Here is a 15,262-nt window from a genome sequence, read left to right on the forward strand (position 1 = left end):
GGTAAAAAAGACTCTTGAAGCATAACCAGCTTTCTTTCTTGTGTTCTTTCATAGCCATCAATAAATCAAATCTTGCAGACTGTCAATTGACTCACTGTCCTTTAGATTAAGATCTTGGTGACCAATGGATAACAGAAAGAAATGCAGAATCATAAAAACATATAATGTACTATCTTACATCAAGAATTCATTCTCCCATGACCAGTACTCTAGTGGAAATATATTCAATTGATATTTGCAAAACTTTCTTCTTCACGGTACATGTACATATGTAAATTTTTAAGGACAAAACACAGATAAGGCATAAAGAAAAAATTCTCAACCACGTTGTTTGAAGAAAACTGAAGTACAGAGCATTCAGTTGAAATATCATTCTATGCAAAAATCAAATGAAAGGCACAATAAAAGCAAATTTCACTTGACTTTACTAAAGATAACAATATTTACAGAAGTAGAAATTCTACTTTTATGTATTCATTTGCATCTTGTTCAAGATAATTTTGTTTCTAGACAAATAGTATTCTTTTGGTATTTACAAGATTTCATTTTTGCTGTTTTGAGAATAAATTCTTTTATCAATAAAGCACCAGATCTCAGTGAACAATCAACCTCCAACAATCAACCAATATTCTTAAAGTAATTTCTCCTTACGTTAGCAACTTTCCACATTATTTGTGCTGTTTTGTAGAACAGGACTGATCTGAAGAACCACCACAGCATAGAAATGTTCTATGAAATATGCAGTTCCTAACTTAACCTGCATCTACTGCCCCTCCCCCCCCCAAAAAAAAAACCAAAAAAAAAAACAAAAGGAAGAAGAAATAGGTGGGGGGCGAAAGGACTTCATATGAGTACAACTAGAATTTCCCAAAACAACACTTCAACTGTTGTTGCTGCAGCTCACTTGTGTATACATTATAACTTAATTTTTTTGCTTCAATTTTATCAGACTCCAAATGCATGTAAATAGCCTTAATGGCATAATAAAGCATTATCAGCTACATAAATGCAACGCTTACATCTAGCATCTTACATCTAGGCCCAAGAAACATACTTTTAAAATTCATTCAAGCCTAATTTTTTTAATCTAAGTAAATCCTCACAGCTAGCTGGCATAATCTCCAAATCAAACTATTTGTTTTTTCGTCTGAAAAATGCCATAATTCAACACAATTGCCTTTCTGCAAAACCATTATAACTTCTCATAAATGACAGCATAAGGATTATTTTAATTCAAGGTACCACCTTGCAGAAAAAAATTACATATCCATGCTTTTTCACTTAGTGACCAAGTATGTAAGTCAAATGAATAGATGGATTGTGTTAAATTATATCAAGGACAAAATTAAGTATTGATAAACTTCATAAACCATTGCATTAATGTCACAATACAGAATGACACATGGCAGAACAAAATGTCACTTTGAATTCTATAATGTGCTACTGACTTGAATCAGCCTCTCGATACAACCAGAATCCTAAATAGTAAAATAAAAATCTGGAAATGTGGTGTCTACTAGTGCAAACTTTCAGCTGGAAGAATTGAGGTGGCCCAAACAGACTTGGACTGGCAGAACAAGGGTGAATTATTTCTAGCTCAATGGGTCCATGAGAGATGCAACATATAAGTGGACTAGAGACCGAAGGGTGGATTTAACTATGGATGCTATTGCACAGGTTATTCATGACTGTGAAACATGTGCCATAATTAAACAAGCCACGAATATGAAACATTTGAAACCTCTCTATGGGGAAGGGCGATGGCAAAAGTATAAATATGGGGAGGCGTGGCAGGTTGATTATATCACCATGCCATGATCTCACAATTGTAAGTGTTATGTGCTTACCATTGTGGAGGCAACCACTGGGTGGCTTGAAACATACACAGTACCCCATGCTACCTCTCGAAACACCATATTGGGTCTTGAGAAACAAGTCCTGTGGTGACATGACACCCTAGAACTTTCCCCATGTAGGTTTTTGACTTCTGGATCTCAACTGAAACACAAACATAAGAAATGAAGAGATCTCTATTTAAAATAAATAAATAAATAAATAAAAATTAAAAAATCAGTTTATTTCACACAGAGCAAAGAGCACAAAAGTGAAAATGAATGCTTTAATCTCATTAACTTGACTTTTAAAGCAAAGCAGTGGTTGTTGTTAGTGTATATAATGCTACTGAAAATGACAGCTCTGGAAGCTGATAGACTTCTCTTCAGCCAGAATGCAGAGGGCATCTCACACGTTTTCCAATGAACTAACAAATGTAGAACCATTTCCAGAGATGAAAGAATCACCATAAACTCAGAGAGCCCTCAAAAAACTATTAGGAAGAATCAGTATTGACAGAATTTTTATTTTACAAATTCTATCTTTTAGCTCAGTTCAACTATTTACAGCAATCACTCAAAAATTCCAGCGTGACTCCAGTGAGTGTTCTAGGATCTCTACTAAATGTGATACAAAATAAATCCACTACTCAGAAAGGACTTTACCACCCTAAACGTACATGAATATTCCTTTCTAATCTCAATCATTAACTAGTAATTGCTATAGCCCTGACACAATTTATCTCAGACACCTAACTCACAATGTTTCTTCCACACATTTGATTCCAGACAGATGATTTTTGAACTTTAAAAGGAAGGAAAACTAACAGGTCTCTGTGTTATTTCCACTCAAGAAGTTGAAAATTAGTGACCCCTATTGATTTTAGAGCAGCAAATTGAGAAGTTTCATAGACTATTTATCTAGCAAAGTAATACACAGTCTTTCTTCATAGCCGTGATGTTAATTTACACTATTGGTCTTAAGGTTAATTGAATAAGATTAATAGCAGAAGAACTTCTTCCTCATCTTTTTCATGGGAATCAACTGAAGCCTGAGATCCACTTGCCATATGTTAAGGTGCATACTAAATTAACACTGCTGTAACAAAATATTCCAATTACAAAAATGTTTCCACAGTCTTTCACGTTACACTGAAATTAAATAACTCAGCCAAGAAGCAGCACCAGTGATGCTATTATTTCTAGCTAAATTATGGACAAGCAAACAGAATCTACCAGCTATGCATATACTCTTAAATATCCATACAAAAGAATGGATCAGTTCAGAATAGATATTGAGCAAATTGAAAACTTGAAGACTTCCTGCAAGCCAGTAGGAATCAGTCGATTGAGTAACATTTTAAAGGATTCAAGTTGCAAACATGTAGGAGTAACCTGGAGAACTCTTACCAGTTTGACAAATACAGAGAGCAAGAGCTGAGGCAAGAGCAAGCAAGCAATGCATGTGGCTCCCAGGAGTATAATCCACCTGAGTTATAACATTTTCAAATGTGCTGCATAATGTAAGTATTAATAGGACACAGGTGCCTTCGCTGTTGCATAAAAACAGATGCAATGAGGCAAACTAGGTTACTTTTAATAAAGTAATTTCCATTTTAAACACACCAAGTGGAGATTCTAGAAACAGTTTATAAATTCCAAAGTGCCTGATGCAGCCCACAAATACATGTTAGTGTATAGGCTTTTAAACTACAATTCCATGGCAGATTAAACATGACTAGGAGATAGAATCAAATCCTTAGTGCCAAAAAATAATAACATTTAAAAATAACCAAAACACTAATATTCAAGCATCTCCATTAGGTGACATGTCTGACTACATGTCTAGGAAACAAAGAACTACGTCACTGAAGATATAACTGGAATGTAAATTCACCAAATTATATCAGTGTCACAAACAAGGAGAAAAAATAGAATAAAATTAAATATATTTTAAAAATATCTTAAGTTTGCTCTATACTTTAAAACATAATTAAAAACAAACAACAATAACAATAACAACAACAACAACAAAACACAAAAAACCAAACCGGCAAGCTATATGTACTACAGATTGCTGTCATTATGATTGCCTGAGGGTAAGGCTGAAAAACAGAGTAGGCTTAGCTGTACTTTACAGAATCTTCCAAAAAGAAAACAAAAACCCAAACGACCCAACTATATTTTCTTTCTGAGTACAGTGCCAACAACATACTATCCAGGCTGATGTATTTTTCACAGAAACACAGCTTAAAAAAAATAAAAATCTAAGCTTGGCATTTAAAACTTGTGACCTACGTAAGTCTTAGCAACATGTACTTGTTGAAATGATACACCTTCTAAGAAAATAACACTATTATTATTTTTAGTGTCTTAAGAACATGATAATGTCAGGAAACCTACTAAATTTTCAGTAGGTTCACCTCTTTTTCTTCAAGCTATTTTGCAATACTGTCCATTGCTAAGAACAGCTCTACTATTCTAACACTGAAATAGTTCAATTAATTGCTAAGTAAATGATAAACAGCTACAATTAGTTGAGACCTGAGAGGGTGGATGTTTTAGGCTGATTACAAACTTGGTAGCTTAAATTCAAATGTATTGGCCCTAATAGCAAATTTTTGGTTGCAAAACATAATTATCTTCAGATACCAGATCATATCCAGCAATAACAATAAAACAATTTTTAAAAACCTAGGGATATGTTTATTTCTATGCCATCCAGAGGGATTCCCATTTCATCTCCAGTATATCTCCAGTCCGTAAGTGTGCAAAGTAATGTGGGAAGCTCCAAGGGTAAAAGGATGCATTAAAAATTTTTAAAAGTAAAATCATGTGCAGTCTCTTAAGCAGTATAGCTTACAGGAGAAATGGGGATGACAATGAGGATTTAGATGGGTTATTATGCTTATAATTTTCCAACTCTTATTAAAAAATCAAGATCCACATGAAATCTGATTGGAATAATAATAATTATATATATATATATATATCAATGCTGAAGACTACAAGAACGCTCCAGGTGTTCTTGCAATACCAGGTGCAATCTACATCTTGTTTTTATATACCTGGTATAGCTAACAAAACAGTTGCTATGAGACAAAGGACCTAGGGGACGGTGAATTCAGGGGTCATTTCTCAACATAACCGAATTGTACATTTGTAGATGAAGAAATAATCTACAACAGTATTAGTCAATAAATTGATGAATGACTGAATGAATCTGAAGAGATAGATGTATGTTCAAGACCACTACAGTAACTAAATCCTCAAGTAGGGAACCATGACAATTATTTGACAACATCCTTGGTTTTTCCATGCATCAGTGGGTTATCAATGACAATATCATAACAATGATATAGAGAAATGAAAAGAAATTCCCTTCTTCAAACAGCGCATGTTTCGTATAACAACTACATAATTTATTATAAACAATCTAGGAGACTAAAGGAGTATCTAAATCTGCTATAGACTTCCCATGTAATTTTGAATTTAATTTCAGTGTACTCCAAATCCCCATCTGTTTTGAGAATGCTAAGACGCCACTCTAATGAAGATCATATAAGAAACTAGACATAAATACTGCAACTGTCCTTAGCAACAAAAAACTCGGGGTATTACTCTTCTTAGGAAGATTGATAATAATGGATATGCAATCTCAACACACTAATTAGAAATGTTTTCATCAGGGACTTGCTGAGTATCTTGATTAACTGCTTATCTACAGAAGAAATATAAATAAATTTCAGGGCCATTATATGAAATCTTGTAGGGTTTTTGGTTTAAAATTAATACTTTAAAATTGTTATAAGATTTAATATAAAACATCAAATGTGCACATTTAGAGAATGTACACACACAATTCTCATACATGGAAAAGACTTATTAAAAGTACACTCATAAGTGATATTTGTCAGCCTTCCGTATTATTTGTAATGAACTATTTGTTTTGAAGATGTGCTCTGATGGGATGAATTTATTGAGATCACAGACATTAACTTGCTGATATTCTTAAAAAAGATTATTATATCCTGACATTTCTAACTGAGATCAATTTATGGACCTTTTTTATTTCAGTTAATTTTTATATTCTTTGTCCACCACTAGTTCATCTGAACATGCTTTTTAGTGTCCATAAAGAGGATGGAGCAAGGGCAGAAGAGAATGAAGGGACCAAAGTCACAAAAAGAAATGCAATTGCTTCTGTTTCTGGAGTAATGTGAAATAAGCTTGGAAGCAATGTGCTTGCTAACACGTATCCCTCCAGACACTTTGCAAATTTGCACTTTGCACGTTTTATATCTGGAGTCATTCATAAGGTATTCCAGCACGTCACTCTTAGTCTATACAACAATAAATATATGGAATATGGTTCATAAAGTAGCTACTTATTTTGCAGGTCTTGCTTCCCTTTTTTGAGAACTTTTGATAACCGGCAATGTTTAGAGAAGTAGTAAACATTTCAATATTTCTATACTAGAAATTCCAGCAGGTACATTATGTGCTAATTGCCTTCTCTATCAATTCATTTTGTTTGCACAGTTACATACTTTACCTTCTACTTCAGGAATGCATAATTATAACATGTTTTAATTCCCTCTCTCATAAACTGAACAATAGGCTCTCTAAGAACAGGATAATAATACAGTTATTTATATGAAATAATGACACTGATAAAAAGTAAAAGGTAAACATTCCTTCTCAGTTTATATTATTATTATTTTTATTTTGCTTAATTCAGTGTGAACTGAATGAAACTCTTCTGTTTCACTGACTGTTCCTTTAAGCACATCCTGGGAGATCTTGGTTTTGGAAAAAGAAGTTTTAAAGCAGGGCAAAGGCCATTCATCTTGGTCATTATCATTCTCAGATGCAAGTATGTTGCTCAGTGGGATAGCATTCATGAAAACTGCAGTCAGCAAAGCCAGCTCTTTGACAGATGGCTCCCTAACTTCAAGAAGGGCAAGCTTTCTGAGTAACACTGTTCTTATTTCTTCTGCATAAGTCAGGAACAGATGAAGGTCACTATCAGCGGTCTAAGCACAAGGGAGGAGTTGAACCTTGTCTTTAAAAAAGTTTTACCAACTATACTCTTTGTAGACTTCTACAGATTCAGGTGTTTCAAGGGGAAAGTGATATCTGCTTATTCACTTGGCAAATAAACTATTACACCATTACTCACAAAATGTACTATAAATAAGCAAATATAAGTTCCTTGGAACTCATCAGCATTTACTCAAACATATATATATGTGTGTGTGTGTATAAGAGTGTGTATTAATATATGCTGTTTCCCCACTAGGTTCATTTCTGTTCTTTTTCTTGCTAGATCTAGTCTGGTGCATTGGTTTAGTAGGATAATATTTCCCCAAAATAACTTGTAGATCACAAATGTCTGCAATTTCAATTCCTCTTACATATATATTTTCTCAGAGTAGATACTCAAGCCTAAGACTTGTAAGTTAGAAGCAGATTATCTCTCTGCTGTATCAGAAATTAACAACTTTTCATATTTTAACAATCAAAACTCACAGTAAATAGCTGTTTATTGGACTACAGAATGACTGCTGTAATTTAAACATCAAATAATTGCAAATAGTCAATACATTCAAGAAGATACCACCCTATTTTCAGGCCACAAATGAAAACACATTGGAAAGTATAAAATAAACTGTTATTTACCCAGTTAGTACAGTCACGTTCTATTTTGAGTGTGGAAAGAAAATAACTGAGGCAAATCATAAACAAGTTGTCTTGAAAGCTGACAAGAATATGAAGGGAAGGTCTGTGCATAAGATTTTTAAAACTCCAAAGATTTTGTAAAGAACAGGGAGAATAAAATCTTACGAAAACAAAATTCTCTTTGTTCAGCAAATATCTCACAGGGGTTAAAATATTCCTGTTTTTCATCCTTAGTTTATATGGGAATTATTATTGTCACCAAGAAGACTGCTATATTGTTTTTATTTAATCCAGATATTGAATAGATACTGGCAACACTGAGACATAAGATACTACAGCCAACAAATTTTAGACTCCTGCACCTAGACAAGAAGGGATCAGTATCAGTTGTTTCATCCTTAATCCTGAAAAAGTCTGCTAGTGGTATAGGAGACACACTACATATGATGGATTTGGGATGGATTTATTCTTTTGCTGCTTGCAGTAGATTATTTATCCCTTCTGCCAACTGAGTTAGAATATGGTTAGTGATTTGTGCATGTCTTTTTATACAGCTACTTGTAGAACTTGCAGACACAAAGACAAACATTTCAACAGATATATCTGTTGTGAAGATATTGATATCAATCAGGTTCAGAACAATCAGGAAGTAGAATAAAGTTAACAAATAACCCATTATTTCTTTATGAAGTCTTTGGTCTTCTGTACAAAATACAGATTGTCATTGGTTTTTATGGTTGCTATTAAAAAGCCACCTGACACAATAAAATCTTCATGAAATTACTTTCCTAATTGATATAGCTTAAATTTTCATTCCATGGACTATGTGTTGCTAAATATGATGAACAAGTACTGACTAAATCACAATACGGGGCCTTTTGAGGTGCTTTAAGAACCTCATCAAATTAACATCTATTAGATCATGAACTCCTAATGAGAGATGATATATTTAAACGTTTATGTAATTTCTGTTAATAAAAGAAATAATACTCACAGTAAGAGCAAAAAATGATTAACAAATCTTGACTTTCAGAATAAAACATATATAACTGTTGGAATAACTTTTAGCAGCTCTGATTTCAAGTTAATATACTCTTAAACACAGAGAATACCCATTCATTGTACTTTCTTCCTCAAAAATGGATATTTTTTTTCACAAAATGACACAAAGTTAGAAACTGTCTTTGTTTGGACTAGTTACTTTAGTTTATTTGTTTTATCTTAAATACATCTACAACTAGTAGATATGCTGAAAGTGTTAAAATCTAGAGCAGACAGCAAATCCATTTTCATAGCATACAGAGATAATAATAAAACATCTTAAAGGCCAGGTTTATTAGAAATGAATGAAATACATTACAGAGCAGCAATAACTTCAATGGTTGGTTTACCAACCAGTGGAGTGGAATTAAAAATGCATTAAAATTTATAGAAAAGAAAGTAAATAGCAGAGAGTTTAGATTGGTTTTGACATAGTTAAATGAAGCATTATTTCTCTTTGTGTGGCTAATAAAATAGAACTCTATAAAATGGAAGAAACATTCAATTTTGGAAGCTGAAAGGTGAAAAAAATCCATTACTAATTAAATTTACTGCTTATTCCCTCCACTGCTTGTCAGTGATGCATTTCAGAAGAAAAATGCAATGATGGATTCTGCTCTCTGCCTCCCTGGAACGTTAGCTACTGCTTTAGAATTTAACAAATGAGTTCCGTTCAGCCTTCGCAGATACACGTGTAAAACAAAGAAATATATTGGCAAGGAAGGATAAGTTGGTCTACTGCAATAATAATGACATCATTTTATGTTCCCTGAGTCCCACAAGTTTCCCAAAGCTTGTCAGACTATTGGCCAAATTCTTCACCGCCAAAAGTACGTGAAGCAGAATTAATGGAGATGTAAAAGGACAGGTTTGAGACACCCTTCCTGCATGGGAAGAATTTTACAAAGAACTCTAAGAATGTTCTAAGGAGAGCTGGTTGTCCCAGTGTAGCAGAGGCTGGCAGTGAAGCTGCTGAGCCACAAATCTGTGGAGCTCAGCATAGGATTACTAGAGCTCATCCAAAGTCACTGTTTCTAGGATAATCTGAAAAGTTGTGATATACATCCTAGGGGTGATATAAGGCAATGCAACTGCAGTGGTTAGCTACTCACTTGGTAGGGGGATTGAAACCGGTTGATCTTTGAGGTTCTTTCCAACCCAGGCCATTATATGAATCTATGACATTGCATATCTCAACTCAAATTCCATAAAAAGTTTTTTGAAATATTCCTAGGAATTTCCTTTCAGTTCCAGAAGTCTGGATTTATTTATTTATTTTTTCTCTACAGTGCAGTCTTTGCTTTCACATTATTCTCTAATAGACGATTCTTAACTCTACTCCCACTGAAAGGACATAATATTTTCAGCTAGAATCATCATTTGAACACAGTGCTTTTATTCAAAGAAAAGTTTGTCCTGAATTAAATGTTTATGCACCTATGAATTGCTGAACTGTCATAAGCATTAAATTATAATGAGAACCGGCTCTATGTATCACTAGAATAAATCCAAATGTTTATTCTATAAAATATAAATAAGGTATGAAAATGCACCAGAATCTTAAAACATAATCATTTTAAAAGTTTGGTGTTGTTAAGTCTACTACACATACCATATTACAGAAAGAATATTATGAAATATGCAGTCAACAAATAGAAGTTAAATACTTAAGCAGAAAGGAGGGATGCTACAACCACATAAATTAAAATTAGATGATTTTGCATCTCAGCAATACTAACTGCTAATGTCCAATGGCCATAAAACAAACCTCCTCTTCAAAGCAGTAGCGGAGATAAGTACACAGCTCACAGTAATGCTGGAATGTCTGAATATTAACTTCAACAAGGGGAAAAATAAAAATTAAAAAAATAAATTTCAAAAAGCTTTGAATATCTGAAAATCTCACTTTTAAGATGCAGTACTGGTCAACTGATTGGCCAAAATACTAACAATGAAATGCTGAAGGATTCATTATCAGTTACAATTCATGATAAAACCTCATGATCTTCTCTTAATTATTGTTATAGTATTTCATGGAGTCAAAAAAGTCAAGGATATGAATCCATAACACAGTGTTAAGGATAGTCACCAAAATCAAAGCAAGATGTAACTGCCTTAGATTTTTAAAAAAATTTCAGTTGAAATCTGAGACATACGTATTACTTTGTGTATTGAAGAAAGTTTATATTACTAACTACCATGCATTCTCAGCTTCCTCAGGATTTCTAATAAAAATGAACATTCACCCTTTTGTATTAAATACAAGGTCAGATGGAACAAGTGATTGCAAACGGCCATTACTTTTCTTTCATTGGCCCAATTAAGGATTCCAGCTGTCAGTATCTAATGTTGCCGCACCATTTAAAATAAAAGGACATTCAGATGCACTGATCTGTATCAAAAGGGATTCAACAGAAGAAAAAAAAAAACCAAACAAAACAGTAGTAATAATAAAGGTCTTGATTTTTCACTCTATAAAGTGGAAATGTAAGAAGGAAAAAAACTCAGAGAACACTCCCAGTCAGTTACCCAGATGTCATTTGATGCAGATAAGTTAATTGTCCCTGCACCCTCCACTACTCTCACCTCTAACCAAGTACATAGTCTGTAGGAAAAAAAAAAAAAGTGAAACTGCAAGCTAACCAAAGAACCTGTATGCTCCACAAAGGCTAATAACAAGGAGATACAGAAGATATTTATGCAGGGGTATATATGTATTTCTTTGAAAACTAAGCTTTTTTTTTTTTTTTTTGACACTGAAAAATAAAACAATCTAACCAGCAGAGATGAGGAAGAAAAGCCTGTGAGCATAATGAAACTGTGCAAATCAGCACAGAATCAAACAACGTGATGAAAAAGTATCTTCATATAAGAACATTAAATCAATTCTTAATTCCTTTCAATCTAGAAGTTTTTCAATCAATCTGAATGCAAACTTATTTTTCTAAACGACATCTAGAAAAAATTGTTGTTTAACAAGCACTAATATAATCAGTCTAAAATAGAAACATAATTATCATTTTATTAACAACACATTCTTGACCTTTCTAAAACTTCTCTACTGCTCTAGCTATGGAGATTTTTTATTTTTATTTTTTCTAATTTCATTTATATTTTTATTTCTATTCCCTTACAGTTTATTTCACAGAAAAACAGAAGCAAAATTAACTTTGAAATAGGGAATACTCAACCTTCAACCTAAAATTCTTACTTTAAGTTAGAAAAGCAGTAACCAACATTTAATGTTTAAATATTTAAACAATATCTTCTTGAATCTGAGAAAAATTAGAAAATAGAATAATAACAATTTTCCAGAACTACGTATTAGACAATACTGTAACAGCTAAAAAAAAAAAATACATTCTATGTTCCATATATTTGCTGTGTCCAATACATTCCTACTACTGTTACAGATTTAAAATTGTTTCTTTAAATCTAGTTATATTCTTTTCTATCTGGACTTGTGCAAGGCCCATAGCACAGACCCCCACAATATCCTTACTCCTACATTGGAGAGATATAGATTTGAGGGGTTGATAAGGAATGGACAGGAAGACTATAGACACAGGGTTGTGTTGAATGGCACAATGTCCAGGTGGAGGCTGGTGACACGCAGTCTTATTAGTCATTTTTAATCCCTAAAGTAGCAGCAGCACCACAAGAGGGAGAGTCTGCTTGACAGGAAGCGTAGGTGTGTACGCTTATTTCAAGTTCACAGTTGAGGGCTAATGCCTGAAGTAAGTCGTCCAAACCTATAGTCTTCTGACCTTTGCTTGGTTTCTTGACTACCAGATAAGATATTCAGCCTGTTGATTTTTTTTTCTTAAATGACAGATACAAAGGAAAAAGATAACTGGCTTTATAACATCATGGAAAGTTGAGATTTTATCAATGTCAGATGAGGACTACCAGATTGAAATTACATTTAGATTACAGTCTAAAGTATTTGAAATCATGTTGATGGTACACAAATTATTTTTACCAAAATACTGCAACAAACATTACATTTACTGTACTAGATTATATCTCCTCTGTTAGCAGATCATCTTTCCTCAAGGCCATTTCTCGAAGTAAATATAGCTCTTTTTAAAAATACAAATCTGAGGATTTTAGTACAGAATCCTAACTAGAAAGATTTATTTACTTATTTTTAATATTTGCCATGCAGTCTAAGGCTAAGCACATCAGGTCACCAAATTATTAAAGACTTGGAAGCCCTTCTTATGAAACTAGCACATCTTCAGTGGATACTTTAGTAAGATGTACAAAGGCAGTAAAATACCACCAAAATAAGGGTTATAAAAAGCTCAAGGAAACCACAGAGTTAACAGAAATCATTCTTCTGTTATTTTCAGCTTTACTTTAGATGCATGCCACCTAAAGAGTAAAAGATTTCCTAGTTTGGTTGTGAGGTGATTTGCTTTTGCAACACAAACTAATACCTGTTTGGCATGAGACAGCCATTCTAGAAAGAACATCAAAATAAGACTGACATTTGTTGACAACTTGCATTGGATATTTGAATCCAATTATCATCCATCATACAGGATGACAGTTTGAATCAGTATTTTCAAATGAGAGACACAAAAAGTGTATATATATCATTTTGTAGGCTTCTGAAATATAAAAATCAAATTCAAGTAGCAAGCTTCCAAACTCAAACCCCTTCAGCAGATTCTGACATATTTTACACCTTACACTGCTATGACAGATTGTTTTATTATTTGGTAAAACTTGGTCCTGGTAACTATTAGTTCTTCAGAATTTCATAATACCAGTCATGAGCAAATAGACCTTCCTCACAATGCTTCACCAAACTTCTATGATCTCTATTTAGATTCACATAATCCAGTTTTGCTTCCATTTCCAAATGAAGAGCATATTTATTGTTCTACATCCCAGCCCTTGATGTGAAGTATGACTACTGTTTAATCACACAGTAAGGATGAAAACAGACCTTCATCTGAACACAGCTTAGAAAAAAAAAAAGAAATGGATCACAATTAAATCTAATTATTTTGCTATTGAATGACCACACTTTGTGAAGCATAACCAATGTTCTTCTGTAGACAGAAAGTCCCAAACATCACTGCAGGCATTTTTGCGGCTGCAATACTTAAATTATGGGGAATGGCCTGCTTATTATCAGCCTGGTTTAGAAAACAAAAACTCATCCTGCCTGATCACAATCTAAAATGACAATGATTATCTATTTGGAATAGAAAACACCATCTTTTCTGTTGTTGCTGTTTTATCCTTAAACAGAACAGAAAACAATCTAAGCAATTCTAGATTGCCTCAGATCACAAAGAAAGCTTCCTGCGGACTGCAATTTGAGCCATCCAAGCCTCACTAAGTTGCTGGTTCTTCCTCCTCCACCATTCTACAGTTCCTGACCTCAGACTACATCCTCAGTTACAGGAATGACGTTCACACTCAGATTGTGCTGTGTGAAAACAGACGGTATACACAGAAATAGAAAGCACTCTGCTGTGTAGTGGATAAACCTGGTATTGTTGCTATTTGGTTTTTTTATTATGTCTACCCAGAAACATACTCTGCTCGTGGTTCTCATCAAAGGTGCCATGGAAAAACTAGTCAATTCTACTACTGTATTCTAATACAATGCATTCATTCTTTCCCTTCCATTAAAGACAAATAGACATTTAAAACAGCTTAAATAACACTGGCAGTCTCAGTAGCAGTCTCTCCACCCAATTTCACTCTGAAACAAAAGCAAAGAAGCAACTGCATCAGGCTGATGTTTCCCTTCTATCCCACATACCAAGTACAACAAATGTTTTTTTCATTAGCAAAAAAAAAGTGTATTGTGTTGTGGGTGCCTACTCTTTTGAAGGAAAAAATGCTTTCATTTTAATAGTGAACAAGATTTTCCTCATTTAAACACTGCTTTAAATAAGATAAGTATGTTTTTATGATTATAGATTGCTTCAAAATAGTAATTTGTTGGTATGACACTATTTCAATTTGATATCTCTTGTGCCAAAGTGCATATTGTTACTACCAACTGCAGAGAAATCCGGATACCCAGTAATACTAATTAAACCAGACTTAGTTCTGTATTGATACACAAAGCCAGTAATTGTTTCTGAAAATTTAATCTTTGGTCTCTCTGGTGAGAAATATATCCTAAATTAAAGTTGGGACAGAACTAGTACTCACTTAAATACTGGCTGATGTACTAGTTGATGCAAACACTTTGTACCAATGTTCTGTTAAAGAACAATTAACATTTCCTGTAGCACATTTTACTAACAAAGCAGGTATAATAGCAGCTCTTATGGCTACTGTGAGGTGTACACAAGTTGCTCTGAAAGTAATGCCTCCTTTTTGTTTTCATGAAAGCTGAAACACATTCAAAGAACACAATAACACTATTTGATAGAGCAAGTTCTCAGTAGCAAAATGTGATTTCTCAACACGGTCACCCCTGTTCTTATCATTTGGTTGTTTGAGGTGATCAAAATGTTCTCCATTTTGTGGCATAACAGCTGTGCATGCTTGTTTGGAATGTGGCCTGAATTTCACATAGTTACAAACAGACTACACACTGCCTCACTGTGCTCACATCCACCATTTGGTCTCCATAAACATTCAGCAAACATTAATGAATGGCAATGGGTGCCATTTCTTCCACATGGAGGAATCCAATTTCATATCTCTGCTTCATACACATCCATGTCAGA

General features: G+C 33.7%; 1 protein-coding gene across 11 annotated transcripts in view; it reads right to left on the bottom strand.

Moving 5' to 3' along the window:
* LRRC4C (leucine rich repeat containing 4C) overlaps positions 1-15,262 on the bottom strand; it is a 426,317-nt gene that overhangs the window by 120,490 nt on the left and 290,565 nt on the right. For 4 of the 11 annotated variants that reach the window (XR_014947120.1, XR_014947121.1, XR_014947116.1 and 1 more), the window contains one exon: positions 1,848-1,998. The exons of the other annotated variants lie outside the window; for them this stretch is intronic. The gene's annotated coding sequence lies outside the window, so the exon portion shown is untranslated. The remainder of the gene's footprint in view (positions 1-1,847; positions 1,999-15,262) is intronic. 11 annotated transcript variants of the gene reach the window in all.

The sequence above is a fragment of the Coturnix japonica genome, chromosome 5, assembly GCF_054131305.1.
Source record: "Coturnix japonica strain WE chromosome 5, WE-NBRP24, whole genome shotgun sequence".
Taxonomy (NCBI): Eukaryota; Metazoa; Chordata; class Aves; order Galliformes; family Phasianidae; genus Coturnix; species Coturnix japonica.